At 40.9% G+C, this 15,923-nt stretch overlaps 1 protein-coding gene across 6 annotated transcripts in view; it reads right to left on the bottom strand.

Annotated features, from left to right (window-relative positions):
* The window catches only part of LOC131670961 (ABC transporter G family member 23), a 31,738-nt gene that overhangs the window by 11,748 nt on the left and 4,067 nt on the right, over positions 1-15,923 (bottom strand). Inside the window, exon 1 of one of the 6 annotated variants that reach the window (XM_058947024.1) lies at positions 11,474-11,493. The exons of 2 other annotated variants lie outside the window; for them this stretch is intronic. The gene's annotated coding sequence lies outside the window, so the exon portion shown is untranslated. Of the gene's footprint in view, positions 1-1,399; positions 1,424-4,501; positions 4,765-11,473; positions 11,494-15,923 lie in introns of those variants that run through there. 3 more of the 6 variants (XM_058947021.1, XM_058947022.1, XM_058947023.1) reach the window with 3 other exon arrangements.

The raw sequence follows: 15,923 nt of genomic DNA, 5'->3' as shown, positions 1-15,923 counted from the left end.
AACCGTGTTCGAAGCTTCAAACGTATACTTGCAAGAAACATTTCTGGTTTAATCGTAAGTATTTTTATATGGATTGTTATACAATTTTTTAATGATCGAAGAGAACTCTTAACTGATTAGAATGATCTTTTATTTGAATAAAGCTTCTCTAAATGAAATTTGTGCGTGGAATTTTTGAAATCATAGTTTTTGCATTACCGCGGAATAGAATTACTTCCAAACTCGTCGTCCGTCATGTAATGTACGAAACATCTGTCTGCCAAATATATTCGTGATTTTCAAAACACAGCTTTGCGAAAAACCAAAAATTAGCTGACGAAAGCTTCGCGTTACAAATCCAGATCATCGCTTTGCGCAACGTGTGACGCGCAGGTGTCACAGACAGACGCAGAGTCGTGTTTACGGAATTCGCGATCGGGATCGCCATCGCCTGAGCTACTTTGACACATAGGAATGTATGGCTTCGATCGACAATCGATTGGTTGTCTTTAGGATTCGTTCGCGTGACTTGACTCGTGAAACCGCATCTACAACTCACCTCAGAAAGCAGCAAAAGGTGAAGATGCAAGCATGATTAGAACTTGAGTTAGTAGGACTTGATTGTATTGCTAGAAAGGCTCTCTTAACGTTTGAAACACTGAAGCTTCCAACGAATTGTCATCGTGGCGGATTTTTCAATTAGTTTTACAGTTATTATAAGAAAAAACACGTCCACGAAAAAAGAAAAAAAAAACAAAGTTAGAGAAACGAAATCCATCAAATGATTCAAAAAATTTCTCGTCGTGGTTTTTGTAACACATCCGAGAGCGATCGGCTATTTTCCTCTCACTTCTCGCCTATTAGGGTCATCTCGATATTGTGGTGCTCTCTCTCTCTCTCTCTCCCTTTCCATCTATCTTTTACGTTCGGGCGTACACGAGTAGGCGTAGCGTCTAAAACACGCCGCGGAGAGGCAACGGGACGTCGTGCTAGATTTTGCTTATTTCGGGGCCTCGTGAACGAGGCGGCCGGCGTCGCGTTTCACACGTCGAGCTGAATTTTGAATTGGGCCTAGTTCCGTCTCTCGAATCCATCGGTTTTCTTTCTGTTTTTTCTTCGTCCGCCTTCGGAAAATTCCTAAGAATCGCGACGATCGATTTGCGCTCGCTCGCGCCAATTAGCTCGGCGTACGCGTGCGCGCGCGTAATCGACTCTCCCCACGACACGGGGCACGCGAACGACAGCGCGCGGACACGCGAGACGTAATGCGTCCGCGCGATCCATGAGGAGTCCACGGTCGATCTGGCGCTCGGACTGCTTGACAGCGGCACGCGCGGAACGGGGCCCGGTTGCTCGCTTCGCACAGACGCACAGCGCGCGCACGCTCCACTTTGCCAGGGCGCAGCCCCTAATCTCTTACCACGGCGAGCCGTCCGTGTCGCGCTGAACTCGACCCGCGCGCGAGCGTCCGGCGACAGACTGGCGTGGCGGCGTGGGCGCGGATCGGGCGGGGGGTGTCGATCGAAGTCCGCGCGATACCAGCCGTTCGAGCGCTCGCCGTCACACGCACACACGTCCAAGACGAGCGTTAGAACGATTTCAGCTGAACGCGCGCAATCGAGACGAGAGCAACTTCGGACGGAGAGCGGCGGACGTTCTTTCGGGATAACAGCGTCGATTAGTTTCACTTTCCGTGGAATGAAAAAAAAAGAGCAAACAAGACTGGAGTACGCAAACGTTAGCACCGTTATCGAAGCACTTTTTAACAAGCGCCACGTTGAGCTCGCAACTGCGCTATTTTACAACCGCCAATCTCTTCAATGATCCTATTACTCAGCATTCGGAGAACCGAAACGCGCGCGCAACAGTGGAATCGCCGGCGTTATGGACGTGAGTCAGATCGATTCGCGAGTTCAGCGGCGACGCCGCCGCCCGTCCATTTTTTCCCCCTTCGTTTTATTAAAATTCATCGCGCGCGCGACGCGCACAACGGCGAAGGCCGACGTCGCCTCTTTGCCGAGTGCCAACAAAAGCGCGTCGTCGAGTTTAATTATGCGCGCGCTCCTTACAGCGCGGCGCGCTGATTCTTTTTTGCTCTTTCCGTTTCGTTTTCCCTTTGCCGTGCGCGGACGACTTCGCAGCGGGGGCGAGCCGACGAAAGCGCGGAAAAAGAGAAACCCCGACTGCTCGTAAGGACGCGCGTGGACGTTAACAACAAACGGCAACAAAAGACAATGTCCCGTCGCGAAGAAAACTCCTCTCCGACGCGATCGACGATCAATCGCGCTGGGCTTCCCAGCTGAATATAAATTTGCCGAAAATAAACGACGAGATTTTCTGCATGGCGCACGGCGCGTAAAAGCAGAACGAGGCGCATCAGCGAGAGCGAAGTAACTTGCATTTTCCTTTGTGACCCGCTAGAAAGTGCACAAGTGTTTCTCTCTTGCTCTCCCCACTTTTAAATATACCTTTCGTATTGCACACGTGTGTGCCACCGATTTCTTCTCATACACACACATACACACATACTTGGCTACTTGGCCAAATGTCACGAATTATATAAGCTTCCGAGATGCAATTGATTTTTATTTGCGCGTCATGCGAATTTTGATCTCGTGATTTTCAGTTTTGGTGAAAGCGATGTGTATTCGCGATACGTCGAAACGATTTTTTTTTTAATGAAAGTTCGCCGGAAGTTTCCGTGTGTAAAACTCTTGTTTTACTAACTGGTCTGGTGTTTGTTATGTGGGATGGTCGAATGACGTTCTTTCTTATTTCCTTTATTTTTTAGTTTTATCTCGATGAGTTCGAGAGCCTTGAAAAACTGCGAGAATTAATACCTCTCGGATCCAAAAATTTCATTGACTCGGCAAAAAGAAAATTTCCGTAACACACTACATATATTCTGTGACTATGTTTATTCTACAACGGACTTTGTATATATAAATGTAAAAATCCAATTTGTCAGATCTGTCATGTTAAAATCAAAACCATTCACACTTATCACATAATATTTGCGCAATGGATTATCAACCAGTTCCTCGTGACAATTACACTGACGCAGATGCGATTGGAACAAAAAAAAAGAAAAAGAAAAAACACAAATGAATTTCGCAACCAACCGAATCGTCATCGATCGTCGTGCCTATAACTTATTCATCGCGGCACACACGACAATTGATTTGATGTCCGTGAACGTATATATAAAATAATTGCTCGCGGTGTTAATTGTCGACCGTTAATTTTCATTCTCGAAGCCTGCGTTTCTATTGCCACTATCGTTTGCGAAAGTACGTTTTGAAAATATTCTTTTTTTTTTCTCAGCTGAACGAGGAAGGATCGAGTAAACGCGTTAGTTTTTGTCTATGGACTGTGCATAATTGAAAGGCTTTTCATGTTTCGTTTGTCGCGTTTCGCATTTTTTTTTTGTTTCTTATTGAAGTGATAGCTGAGAATCAAAGTATCGGATCTTCCGAATTATTTGTGTCGACAATAAATACATTATTTAGTTCGAGTTGCAAATTAACCATTCATAAATTTTCAATACGTTGCTCATCACCTCCCCATTTGAATTAGTCACACTGATAATTATCATTCGCGTTGTCGTTTCAGAAACATAGAATAACTGTTAAAAAAATGCACAGTACGTACGAATATCAGATTTCCGTGTATACGCATAAGATGGGATAGAATCCATTACCCAAGACGAGGTCAAAATCGTGCCGCCAAAAGAGAAAAAAAACAACAAAATCAGTCAAACGCGCATCCCATTAAATACGCTCACGATTCTCAATGAACTGGACACGAAAGGAATCTTCTTTTCTGATCGTGGCGCGAGCCAAAATCCATATCCTACAAAACAGACGGACATAATTCAACGACACATTCATTTCGCATTCAACGCGCGCGCGCAAACCTCGCGTCTCTCGCGCGCAGAAGTATTAAGAGGAGAAAGTGCATCTGCCGCGCGAGAGAGGACAAAGTTACTCCATCGCGGCAGCGGCACAGTCGCGTTATTAAATAAAACTCGAGGGAAGCGTAATTTCATCGTGACACGCGCGCGTTATGGCAAAGATAAGCCCCCCGTTACGCGATTGCCTCGCGCATTTTCTCGATTAGCTTTCGTGCTTGCGGGGGCAGGCACGTTGCGATCTAACTTAAACCGTGTTCCCGGGAATCCCCGCGAGTTCACCGGCTCCCGAACGCTTAATTGGCGTCCCTAGAAATAGGATAAAAAAAAACGGGGAAATTGACTTTTCGTGGACGAGTCGAATGGTTAAGGACAAGCAACCGTCTTAGAGGCTTCGAATTAATTCTGTTGTGGGAGAAAGAAAAATGTACCCAATGTCACCGGAGAACTCGTTTGGAATCTTTCGCAACGAAATAAATTAGATTCCAGCAGAGCGAGGGAAGAAAGCCGAATGTCTCGCGCGCGCGAAAAAAAAAAGAAAAAACCTTTCACCGGAGAAGCGGAAAGAAAAAGAAAGAGCAAAAGAGGCAACGCTCTGAGAACAACTCGTACCTGCGGCGTTCTCTCTCTCTTTCTCTTTCTCTCTCTTGCCTCAACCTGAATGTCGATCAGCAGGTGACGGTGTGGTGAGAATCCAAGCCCGAAGCTTCGTGTTCGAGCTCATGGGACACTGTTTGCTCGGGGAAATCCGGGAAAATCACTATAGAATGGCGAAGACGACGACGCACAACAAGAGATTGAAGCACTCGCGGGACGACGTGAAACAAGGAAAATTACAGTATGAGCGACGCGAGTCCTGCCGCGAGACTGACCGAGCGATACCTCGTTGCTGCTGGTACCTTCCCACCTCTCGACCCTCCTTTCTCTCTCTCTCTCTCTCTCTCTCTCTCTCTCTCTCTCTCTCTCTCGCTCTCTTTCTCACTCTTATACACTCGCCGCCACGTCGCTCGCTATCATTGCCCCTTTCTTCATCTCCCTCTTGCGACTCCCACTTTTATTCATTCTCTCTTTTTCATACTTGTTTTTGTATTGGTGTTTTGGTTTCGATCAATTGGATTTGATTTCAATGCTAAAAAAACTTTTCATAACACGCACGTGCTCCGGACTACGTATGTGTCGATCACGAAAAACATAGGCATGTAAGTTTCGGTTTATTGAAAGTAGTGGCATATAGAGACTTTTGCGATGAGGACTGACATCACGCGTGTCAATGTGATGTCAAGCTTGTTTTTTTGTTGGCTGTGCACGTCTACGCGAAGACAGTTTTTTCGTATGTTTGTTTGTTGCAGTGCTTTTACGAGGATTGTTTTTCTTTGCTTTATTTATTTATTTTTTTGTTTCAATTTGCAAGGTAATATGGCAGTAGTGAAATAATTTTTTTGCGAGGAATTCGAAGACATTTGGTTTTAAAAACCTGGTCAGATGGAACTACAGCTGCAAATCGTCAAATCATTAAGCCATTATCTAAACATCGACAGGATAAAATCTTCCAATGTAAGCGTGCGTATGTCATTTCGCCGTATCTTCGATGCGAAACCAATGAGTAAGTCATAATGGAAGGCGAAGAAGAAGAAGAAGAAGAAGAAGAAGAAGAAGAAGAAGAAGAAGAAGAAGAAGAAGAAGAAGAAGAAGAAGTAGAAGAAGCCATTGAGGATTATTATGCACAAACGTGGTCAGATTCACTGATCAGTTTGTGTGCGTATGAGTGACTGCTGCAGCAGCAGCGCGTGTGGCCTTCTTAACAACGCGCGCGCGCTTCAACCTCGTTTCTCGTGCTGCCAACTCGCGCGTATGCGACGCAATCGAACGCACGTTCTGCGTTAGAGGGTGTATTGTCGTTCTTTGCTTTTTCGTAACCCGCGTTAAAAAGAAAGCACTCGCGACGAACCGTGTTTTCTTTATCGACGTATCCAACGATTTTGTAAATTAACCAGATTATTGAATCGACGAATGATGTGACTTCGTCACATCGGCAAAATCTGAAACGTCAGCGAATATTAAGAGTTATAAAAAGAAAATTTGTTTATTTCTCATTGTCTGCAAGGTCGTGAAAGTAGGCTGCACAGTGGCGAGCCGCGAAGTATAGTGCGCAACTTTCGGACGTGTTGACACTTGTACCGCTATACGTGCGTTATTAAAAATAAGAAAAAGTAGGAATGTTAATTTCTTTTTTTTTTCGAAGCGCATGCTTCTTTTCTCTCGTTTTACGACAAAACAATTGATTTCGAGTGGTCTACGTAACTTAACGTTTATTTCAGGGAGAGATAGCGCGAGAACGACGTTATGAATCTTTGAAGTGATATCCGTGAAACCTAACCTACAAATCCACACGGTAGCTTCGAAGCAAACGCGTTTCGTTACAAAACAACATGCACTATTAAAACCAATTTGAGAGACATCAAAATGCAAACGAGCCGACACATAGGCTTAAATGTTGAAAGCAGCCGGGTAAGGGTGAACGAAACAATCAAATTTGCATTGTAGCCGCCGCCGTCCACGCGCACGTAACAGTTTCTTCACGTCGACCCTGCGCCGAGTAGCGTTACAAAATTTTATTAGGACGCGCTTTGCCTTGCCAATGCGAGCCTAGCGACTTCTTCACTTTTTTTTTTTATAATCCATCTGCGAGAGACCAAAAGAATTTCTTTAGGCGGTTCCTCGTACGTCGATTTTCGCTGAGTCACGTGTTACGTGATTTTTTATACATATATCCCCCTTTCTACTCACTGGCGTTGCACTTGAGTATGGGTAATTCATTCGCTGCGCTTGAGCTCAATTTCTTAATGACTTTCATGCGACTTTACTATAACAACCACTCGATAGTTTTCAATTGGAATTTTTAATAAGAATTTGGATGTTTTATTTTTCATAAATTGCAAACGTTATGAGGAATGGTCAAACTTTATGGCCAAATTTTCAAGCTAATTTTTGTATTTGTTTTCTTTATATTTGTACTTACTTACAAATACAAAATAAAAAAATTTATAAATTTTCTTGTTTGAAATATCCATTGTATTTATTGAATTCTGAACTTTTTATATGCTGAAACAAACATTTGACCGAACTATCACTTACAGTCGAACTGCAAAATAATGAAAATCAGTTGGTTCAGCTACAAGTGCTCAGGGGAGCGCGAGCGTAAGCAAAGCAGTGGTGCACAAAAAAAGCGGCATTCTTGCTCTCGCGACGCAAGGAAAAAATAAGCCAATCCTGTTTTTGCATTCTGCCGATTCACGTAGATGTTAAAATGCCTGGTCAACCGGTTGACTGATGTTTGGGTGGAAAAAATCTATTAAAAGTAACAATACTAATATTACATTATTTTTATTATTCGTGAGTCCATACGACTTTGAAAAATACACGTCCGAAGATAGACAATTCAACGAAACAAGAAAAAAAAGAAGAGGAATCAAGAGGTAATCATGAATAGGGTAATTTTTCAAAGACTTGACACAAGAGCGTCCTCAGATTGTCATGGACGTGTATGCATAGAAGAGAACTTGGACTGTCACGAATCTTATATACTATTATATTGCTATATGAGAGATAGTTGCACGAACGACTCAGCCTGATGATGACTGCTCGCCTAATAAAACCACGGAGCTTGTGTAACTTGCTCGCGGCTGTTTTCGCGAAATAGATGTGATCTGCAATTTTCTCGTTTGCTACCCAGACTCCTTTCTAATCTTCTTTTTTCCTTTATTTAGAGCTTCCTTGGATTTGAATTGTTTTTTTTTCTTACGTTGAAGATTTCCGAACGGAAATCTAGGAACTGTAATTGAAAATGATCGTGTTTGAGATTCTGATATAGATGAAAACATGACCATTATTTGAGAGACTTTCATGTAAAAGATTTGATGAAGATATGTAAAAGAGTTTTCAAAGTAGTTACGAATAAACGATTTGAGGAAAATATGTTCTTGTGTAACTTTTGAATAACAGCATTCATTATAGCAGCAAAAGAATAATGAAGTACGTAAATTTGTCTGAAAAATTATGGAGAAAATAGAAATTTGTTTTAAACTTGTTGGAAGATTTTATTAATATTTTTCCATGTTTTTCATTCAACTAATAAAAATTTACGATAAAAAATACGATTTATAATTTTCTACATTATTCATTAAAATATAAACTTTTTTTTCAACCGGAACTTAATATAAAAAACAATATGGCTTTCTAATGAATCCATCTGTATATCACTGAGAATTTAGCAAGAAACGTTGTCAATTTATTCGCAGTTAGCTTCGTCTTAATGATACTGTTATCCTAATAAATTGAAATTCTTTTTAAATAAACCAAACGATCTGTATTACGAACTCGACTTATAGTTTGTAACAGGAAATATAAATATTACATTTTAGATCGGTTTGATTAAAATTATTCCAATGATTGTGAAAGCAAAAATGTCTCATTTTTAGATAAAACTATTTTTTTATAACTATGCAACGTAATAACTTCAAATTTGCAGGAAATGTTACTAATTATATGAGATATCTTCAGTTCAAATTTCAAAAAATACTATTGTCATTTTCCTATATTATTAAATTTTTTTTGTCACGTTTTTCACTACAGCTAGTCGTTAAAAATAGGATTACAAAAAATTGAAGTACTGCAAAATCCTATAATAAAATATTAAAAATCTTAGATATAACACTGAAAAAAATTGAACAAACCGAATTTGTAAAGCTGAAACAATAATATTTTTTCGAATTTTAACAGACCCACTAGTTAAAATCATATAACTTTTCTTGTTGTTCGTGGAATCTTATCGTATAAAACTTCAGTTATTGATGATTCCATACATACTGCATACATATACACATATATACACACAGAGGCATTTCTTAAAACATGTTTCTACAATGACTTTAAGAAAATTTTTTTTTCATTAAAACAAAGTTTCTTCTATGAGGAAACAAAATTATAAACCTATTAATCGACGAGACCGTATGATTTTTATACGTACCTAAATGTCAGAGAGAGAGAGAGAGAGAGAGAGAGAGAGAGAGAGAGAGAGAGAGAGAGAGGGAGAGAGAGAAGGAGAGTATGAGAGAGAGAGAGAGATAGAGAGAGACTCGTAAAGTGCGCGTGTACTGTGAAAAAAAAACGACGAAGTGGAAAAAGGCAATTAAGAATCTAGACAGCGTTTTTTTTATATCATCCACGTGAGAAAATGGCCTTCACCTCTGAAAAAAAGATACACACAGACGACGAGGATAATAGCAAAGAAGAAGACGAAGAAAAAGCAGCAAATCGCTACTAGTTTTTGCACCTCTGATGCAGTTTGTTCTTCTCTTTTCCGTTGCTTGCCCGCTTTGTAATAGATGACCGAGGATATTGCTTTGATTGAATAATGGCGTATCTGACTGCGAGGACCGTATGCCGAAGTTGTTCCAGATTCGAAAACGTACGTATACCCTGACGCGCAAAGTGCGAAAAATTGAACAACATTTAGCATCGGAAACTTTCCGTTTCGCAACCGTTTATGCACGACGATGTGTGTTTTACGGTTTCTCTACGCTTGCGCCATGACGACGAGTTGCACAGAAAATATTGTATTAATCCGGGTGCGTAATCGTTAACGTGTGCTTGTAATACGTAACATTTCTCAATGCCATGTATAGCATCTTAAAAGTTTGAAGTTCACAGCGACGAAGCTTCAAGAAAGAATTTCTTGAATCCTCGATTCTTATATTTAAGAAGGCATTGCAGTCCGTGCAAATGCACAATCCTACCGGGCGACCGAAAGATTTCTCGCGAAAGTCTGCCAGTCCGGTTCTCGCAGGACTCCTCTGACGCATCACAGGCGCGCACAAAAGACGAGTCGACGCGTCACGAACGCTTTGCTCTTGTCCGGTAGTTGTTCTTTTTGTCGACGAGGTGATAATTATAAAGAATAGTGTGGTTTTTCGTTGGAAAATATCGTACGGAGAACGTCTTTTATCGACGCTGTTTTTTTCGTGATTTTCAAGTGTCGAATGGAGTCGCAATTTTTCTACATCGCCATTCTGACGATTATTAGTGATTTCCTTAATTATCATTCTTTGTTATGCCGAGCATATGACTTCCTTGCAAACATTGCTAAAAAACGGATAAAGAAATATCCTCGAAATAAAATTCAAATGCACACGTCGCTGATGCAAATTCATCGTGTGACAAACATACACTTGGCAACCGTGTGTTTCTTTTTTCACTTCGCTTTTTTACAGATTGAATGTATGTCACGACTAATAATATTCCGGCGAATTTTTAACGAATCATGAACTATCGAGAGAAACGAGCGAACTCTCGAAAGTAAGCTTCGAACGATCAGGCTCACGATTCGCAAAACGCCACGTACGCGAATGCAATTTCCAGCTGCAAGCGGGAATTCCCGCGGGAGGACCGAGAAACCGGTAACTCGCGTCATCCGCGCGATCCCGGGTGACGTCACCAGGAGAGTGCGCGCCAGCGTCCTTCGATAAAGACCGAATTTCGTTTTTAATACGGAAGTTTGCATTCGCGACAGGTCACCGCGACGGAAAAAAGATTCCCTGACGTTAGCCGAATGATTACCGGCGATGAGCGTCTTGTTGTTGGCATCGAGCACACATGTCACTTAGCGGCCGCGATGTTTTGCTGCAACGCGCCGTCTATTTTTCAACACGGCTACTCGACCGATTGTGGCTTCTAAAACACGCCGCTGTTGGTTATCCATTCGATCGTCCATTGCACTAGGTGTGCGTCTCGTTGACGCGCAATCGACATTCGACGGTCCCTCTCGGATTTCAAGTCTATGGAATATTAAAGAATATCTTTCAAGAAGCGCGTGTCATTAAGTTTGTCCTTCCTGTTGAAAATAGTTAAAAAATCAAGTCGTGCGCGCTATTTCGAATTGAATTTTCGTACAACAGTTGACGAATTAGCTTTTTACCAAGCGTAAATCGCGATCCATATGATTCGCCACTTTTGCGAGCAGACTCGTGTTATCGACGATTCCAAAACACAAATAATCACATTATCTGTACAGATGTAAACCGCGTTTGAAAAATGACATTTCAAAAACCGACAGCTACATTTTGTAATAAGAAAGACCATCAATTCTTCGATGATGCCAGTCATGAATATTCTGACTTTTTCTGCTTCAGTTTTCATTGGCATCGTGACAATATCAATGAGTTTAGAAAACATGCAGGACGAAACGAATCCAAAAGAATTACTTACAGATTGACTCAAAAGCAAGAGACTTTTTGAAACAGCGATATCACGTTTGTGTTAAAAGTACCGTCCGATCCGAAAATACTGTCTTGAATACTTGGAGAAGGAATTTCGAATGCACTCCTTACGACTCTCGTTCGTGCAATCAGAGAGCAAGATTGCGAACTCCCACGGGACAAAGGCGAGAGAATAATTTGAAGCACGTATAGGTGTCGATATAACCCTGACATCGAGTCGCTCATGTAGACTCTCAAGTTCACAAGACACACCACTTGCACAAGAAAGTACTCGCGTAATCGCTTCCATCGTGTGTGTGTGTGTGTGTACCTGTTCAGCTGATTGAAAAATCGATTGCCGCGATGATCTATTTTCTGTATGATTGCATAATGAGAAAATGAGGTCGCTCGCAATTCGTCGTTTTCTCCGTGGTATACTAGGTTCGTTCGTTTGTCAATCGACGCGCTGAAAATTCGTAAAATTATTACCATTATAGAAATTTGAAGATTATCTAAATTGCCAACTATTAAAGAAGAAAAAAAAAAGAAACTATTTTTTTTGCCTCTGACGCACGTTGGATAAGCATTGAAAGGAAAAACGCACATTCTTGACAAAATAATCGTTTAATTATGCGCGCGGAAGAATAATTCAAAGCAGTCCGCGATAAAGCTGTCGCGGTCGAGGAGCGCGAGAAAAGCGCGAAATCCGAAGGCTGGAAAATCCGCCGAGCGCCAGCGCGGAGCTGCGGTAGCCTCCGAAAAAGAACCTTTCTCCGCGCTCGAGTCGGACAATGGCCAGCAGCTATTATACCGCGGATGCATAATCCCCGCGTCTTACGGGCAGTTATTTAATCGGGCATTACGTCAGTTTTCAGTTCAGCCCGTTGCACAATGTTTTTCGCCGCCGTTGTCGTCGTCGTCGCCGCCGCCACCGCCGCCGCGTTGAGAAAGTATCGGCGGGACGACTACGGGGCGCCTTCGCGTGTCCTTTTTTTCTTTTTCCTTTTTTACTTCGCGCTGCTCTCTTTGCCAGCCGCATTGTTTGCGCGCTCGACCGATAGTTTGTTTGGACGAACGATTAACGCTTTTTCGGACTGGCGCAACTGGTATGTAGGTCGCGAGATGCGGCTTCTCCGAGAACGGCTCCCGTCAGACGCAGCCTGGACGTCCCTTTGCGAGAGCTTTACTTTTTTCCTGCGAACGATCGCAGCGTTATTTGGCAGGAAGTGCCATTCGATGCAAATGAATAGTCGATCTAGAAGAGCGTTTGCGATTCCTATGAAAGCTGCTTCCTATCTTGATTCACGGCTTAGCGAGAAAAATGAAACAATCGCGGATTTCACAACGAGATGAATTCCGAAAAGAATCGAAATGATGCTGACTCGATTCGGGAAATCGTTGAACAATCTACAGAATGTAAACATTAAGCGGACAAAGGTGAAGAAGAAGCAGAAGAAAATGATCTCGCGGATATCGAAATAATGACTTTCTAACGACTTACGTCACGTATCAAAGCCGCGCGCGCTGCTCGTATACACCAATTGGATTCCGCGCGTGGCTTCGTTACGATAAAATGAACGAAAAAAAAAACATCAAAAATTACCCAATTACTCGATTATGTCATTGTTACCGCACTTACCTATTCTTTTCCTCTCGCGGAATGCATCTGAATTGATCGGTTAAATGTAGAAATAACAATTTTGCTCGAATTTCTTTTTCACGCATAACACGAAGGAAGCTGCTGATTGCTATGCGTGTCATTCGATTCAAAAAATGTTGTTTTTTTTTCTGAAACACCAAAGATAATGTACGGTTTTGTTACATCGTATCCTGTTGCTTTCGCGATGCGACAGAAGTTGAATTGAAAGCTTTATTTTGACCAAAGATAAATGTAGAACGTCTCTTTTCTGAGCCGTAAACGAGCTTTCGCTCTTTCTCGCAAATTCCAAAAAATTATTTTTAGTAGTAAGAATTTTCCCTTTGGCACCAACAACGTTTGAATTCTAAATTATTTGAATTAAATTTTTGAGTTTTTCGGCGTTAATTCACTGTATGACTGTGAATTTCAATGATGAGACACGAAAAAGTATAAATAAAAAATAACCCCACAGAACGTTACGAATGATTGCAGGATTTGGATGATATCAATAGACAAAATTGTAAAAAAAAACAGTCGCCAGCGAAAATGCGAAAGTTTATCCGGATGAGAGTTTATTTTTGTGTCGGAAGAACGAAAATAAAGCACAGCGAGAGAGACGCACGCACACAAGGCGAAACGTAATTTATGCCATCATTGAGGATCCAGAAAAGTAACCACGTGACCAATCAGTGTCCCGTCAAGGAAATTATTATAACCTCAGTCTGCGAGTCTCTCATCGTTTTTATTTTCCACGGAAAAAGAGAAGATGTCGTTTTTCTTCTTCTTCTTCTTCTTCCAACGGTAGAAACAGAAAGACGATGGTTTGTCAATGAATATTACGCGCAAATCATCGGCGCTTGGAATTACGAATTTTTTTTTTAATGGGCGGTTCAAAGCCCGATTTTTTTTCGTGTCGGGCAAGACGAAATACCGTTGCTGCGGTATGTGTGTATGTGTGCAGTCGGATCTTGGTTCTGCAACTTTGCGGAATACTAAACATCTCTTTATGGTTATTTTTAGCGTTTCTCTTGAAAACAATGATGAACCCAGTGGCAGTCCTGCGCTAAATATGCATTTGGAGTACGGAACAAGTTCTATTCTCGCCGAATGAAAGGATAAAAAAAGTTGCATGCGAATTGTTCAATAAAGAATAAACCTTCTATCAAGTTTTTGCTTGCCGATGGTGAATCTTTCTAATACAGGACGATAATCATGAGTCTTCCAGGTGTGGGAGTATGTTTCTCCAAGAATAATTCACGACTCAGTGGGCTTATATAGAAAAACCAATTTGATTGTTGCAATTAGTAGTTACCTCGCTATCGAATCTTATCATTGAATGTCATCCGATACAAAAAATTCCAGCATCATATTGATTGACATGTTTACTTTCGTAGCTATTATTCAAGAACCTCTGCTATCCCAGCTGAGATATTAGAACGTAGTAATTATTATTGTTACTACTTTTCATCATGTTTATGCAATAAAAAAAAACTTAACGACGGAGAAGGTCAATCCTCAAATAAATCATTCTGTCTCTCTCCATAACATATATATATATATTAAAAGTATATGTATATCAGCAGTATCAGCTGTAGTAATGACTATTTCTAATCCAGATTTGCACTAAGACTGTGCATAAATTAGTAACAATGTTGGACACAGTACTAATTTGATAATGTGTTTTTTCGACTGATAAGTTCAAACGACACGTGGTTTTTAGTAAGTTAATTTTAATTTTGATTAGCGAATATGTGATGTATTGATAGCCGTCAGTCTTCCTATAAAATAATTTTATTGTTGAATAAATTTAGTTCCCTGATGTGGCTGACAACATTTTTAGCGAAAAGTTGGATGGAATAGAGAGTTTTTCATTTATTTAAGGGTTGACCTTCCTCGTCGCTAAATTTTCCTTCATAGCAAGAACGCAACATCGCTTATTTTTCAATTGATCCTAGGATCAAGGCTGACCTATCAAAGAGTTTTACATAAACAAAGTTTGAGTGCTACTTCTGAATTGTTTACAGAAGTCGCAACGGGCGCGATGACGTTGCGCGTGTTCCACGATTTAAACTTATTCTACACTTTGGGATACACATTCGGTTACGTAAATCGACATGCTATACTTGTTTGCAAATGCATTGGTCGAAAAAGAAATGAGAGCGAGTTTTGAAAACATCGGGATTCAACGTTCTTTTTGTCGATCTTCTTTACCGATACCCATTCCATTTTATTTAAAATTTCAACCTTTCAATATACAATACTATACCCCATCAGCAAGTATTATTGTCAGAAAATGAGTGTAGATTATTATTTGATTAGATCATACGCGTTACAGTTGTTTAGACGATATTTTAATTAATTAATTGATCAAACTTGTAAGCTTTAAATTATTTTTTTTATCGTTGGTAATGAAATCGGAAATAGTAAATCGATTGCGTTGTCGCTAAAAAAAATAAAATAAACAAAAAAAAAATAAAAAGAAACGGCAAATAATCGACGCAAAAAAGCAAATCGACATTCACGCCAGTAGTTCAGAAAAAAAGCGGAGTGCGTCTAACGATCGCTATTAGCAAGTAAAAATGAGTTTGTAGTTTACCGTGACAAAGTAAAATGCCATGCATGTGCAACCATAACGCACTTGAATTTCTACGTTTATTAAAGCACCCGGGGAGTAATAAGGAAAGAGTCATGTGGAGAAAAGAAGTCTGCTCAAATGTGAATCTATGATGTGACTTTCAGAACAACTGCATATTTTGCATTAAACGTGATTTATAATGTAGATTAACTCGTAAAGTTAAAAAAAAAATTAAACGTAACCCTTCTGTTAAATTACGTAAGATCAATAATTGTCGATAAAAAATTTCAATGGTCGAACGCTTTGCCGACGTAAGCTTCACTCTCGAAGCATCCGTACGATGAGTTTCTTTTTTCTCGCACAATCACTTGTATTCCCGAAGTTAATCCGAACGAAAGGCTCCGATCAAACAAGCAGAAGAAAAAGGCGATACTTTCATAAGTGCGTGAGCGCGCGCCTTCTTTTTTTTCACAAAAACGCTGGAAACGTGAAAGCGGTCGGTCCAGGGAAGATTACATAAAGCCCAGGAAGAAGTAGAAATGTGTGAGTGTGTGTGTGCGTGTGTGC

This window comes from Phymastichus coffea, unplaced genomic scaffold (assembly GCF_024137745.1).
Source record: "Phymastichus coffea isolate CEN01 unplaced genomic scaffold, Cenicafe_Pcof_1.1 PCOF00117, whole genome shotgun sequence".
Classification (NCBI taxonomy): domain Eukaryota; kingdom Metazoa; phylum Arthropoda; class Insecta; order Hymenoptera; family Eulophidae; genus Phymastichus; species Phymastichus coffea.
Note: the sequence above shows the minus strand (reverse complement) of the source record. Positions and strands in the feature narration are given on the sequence as shown.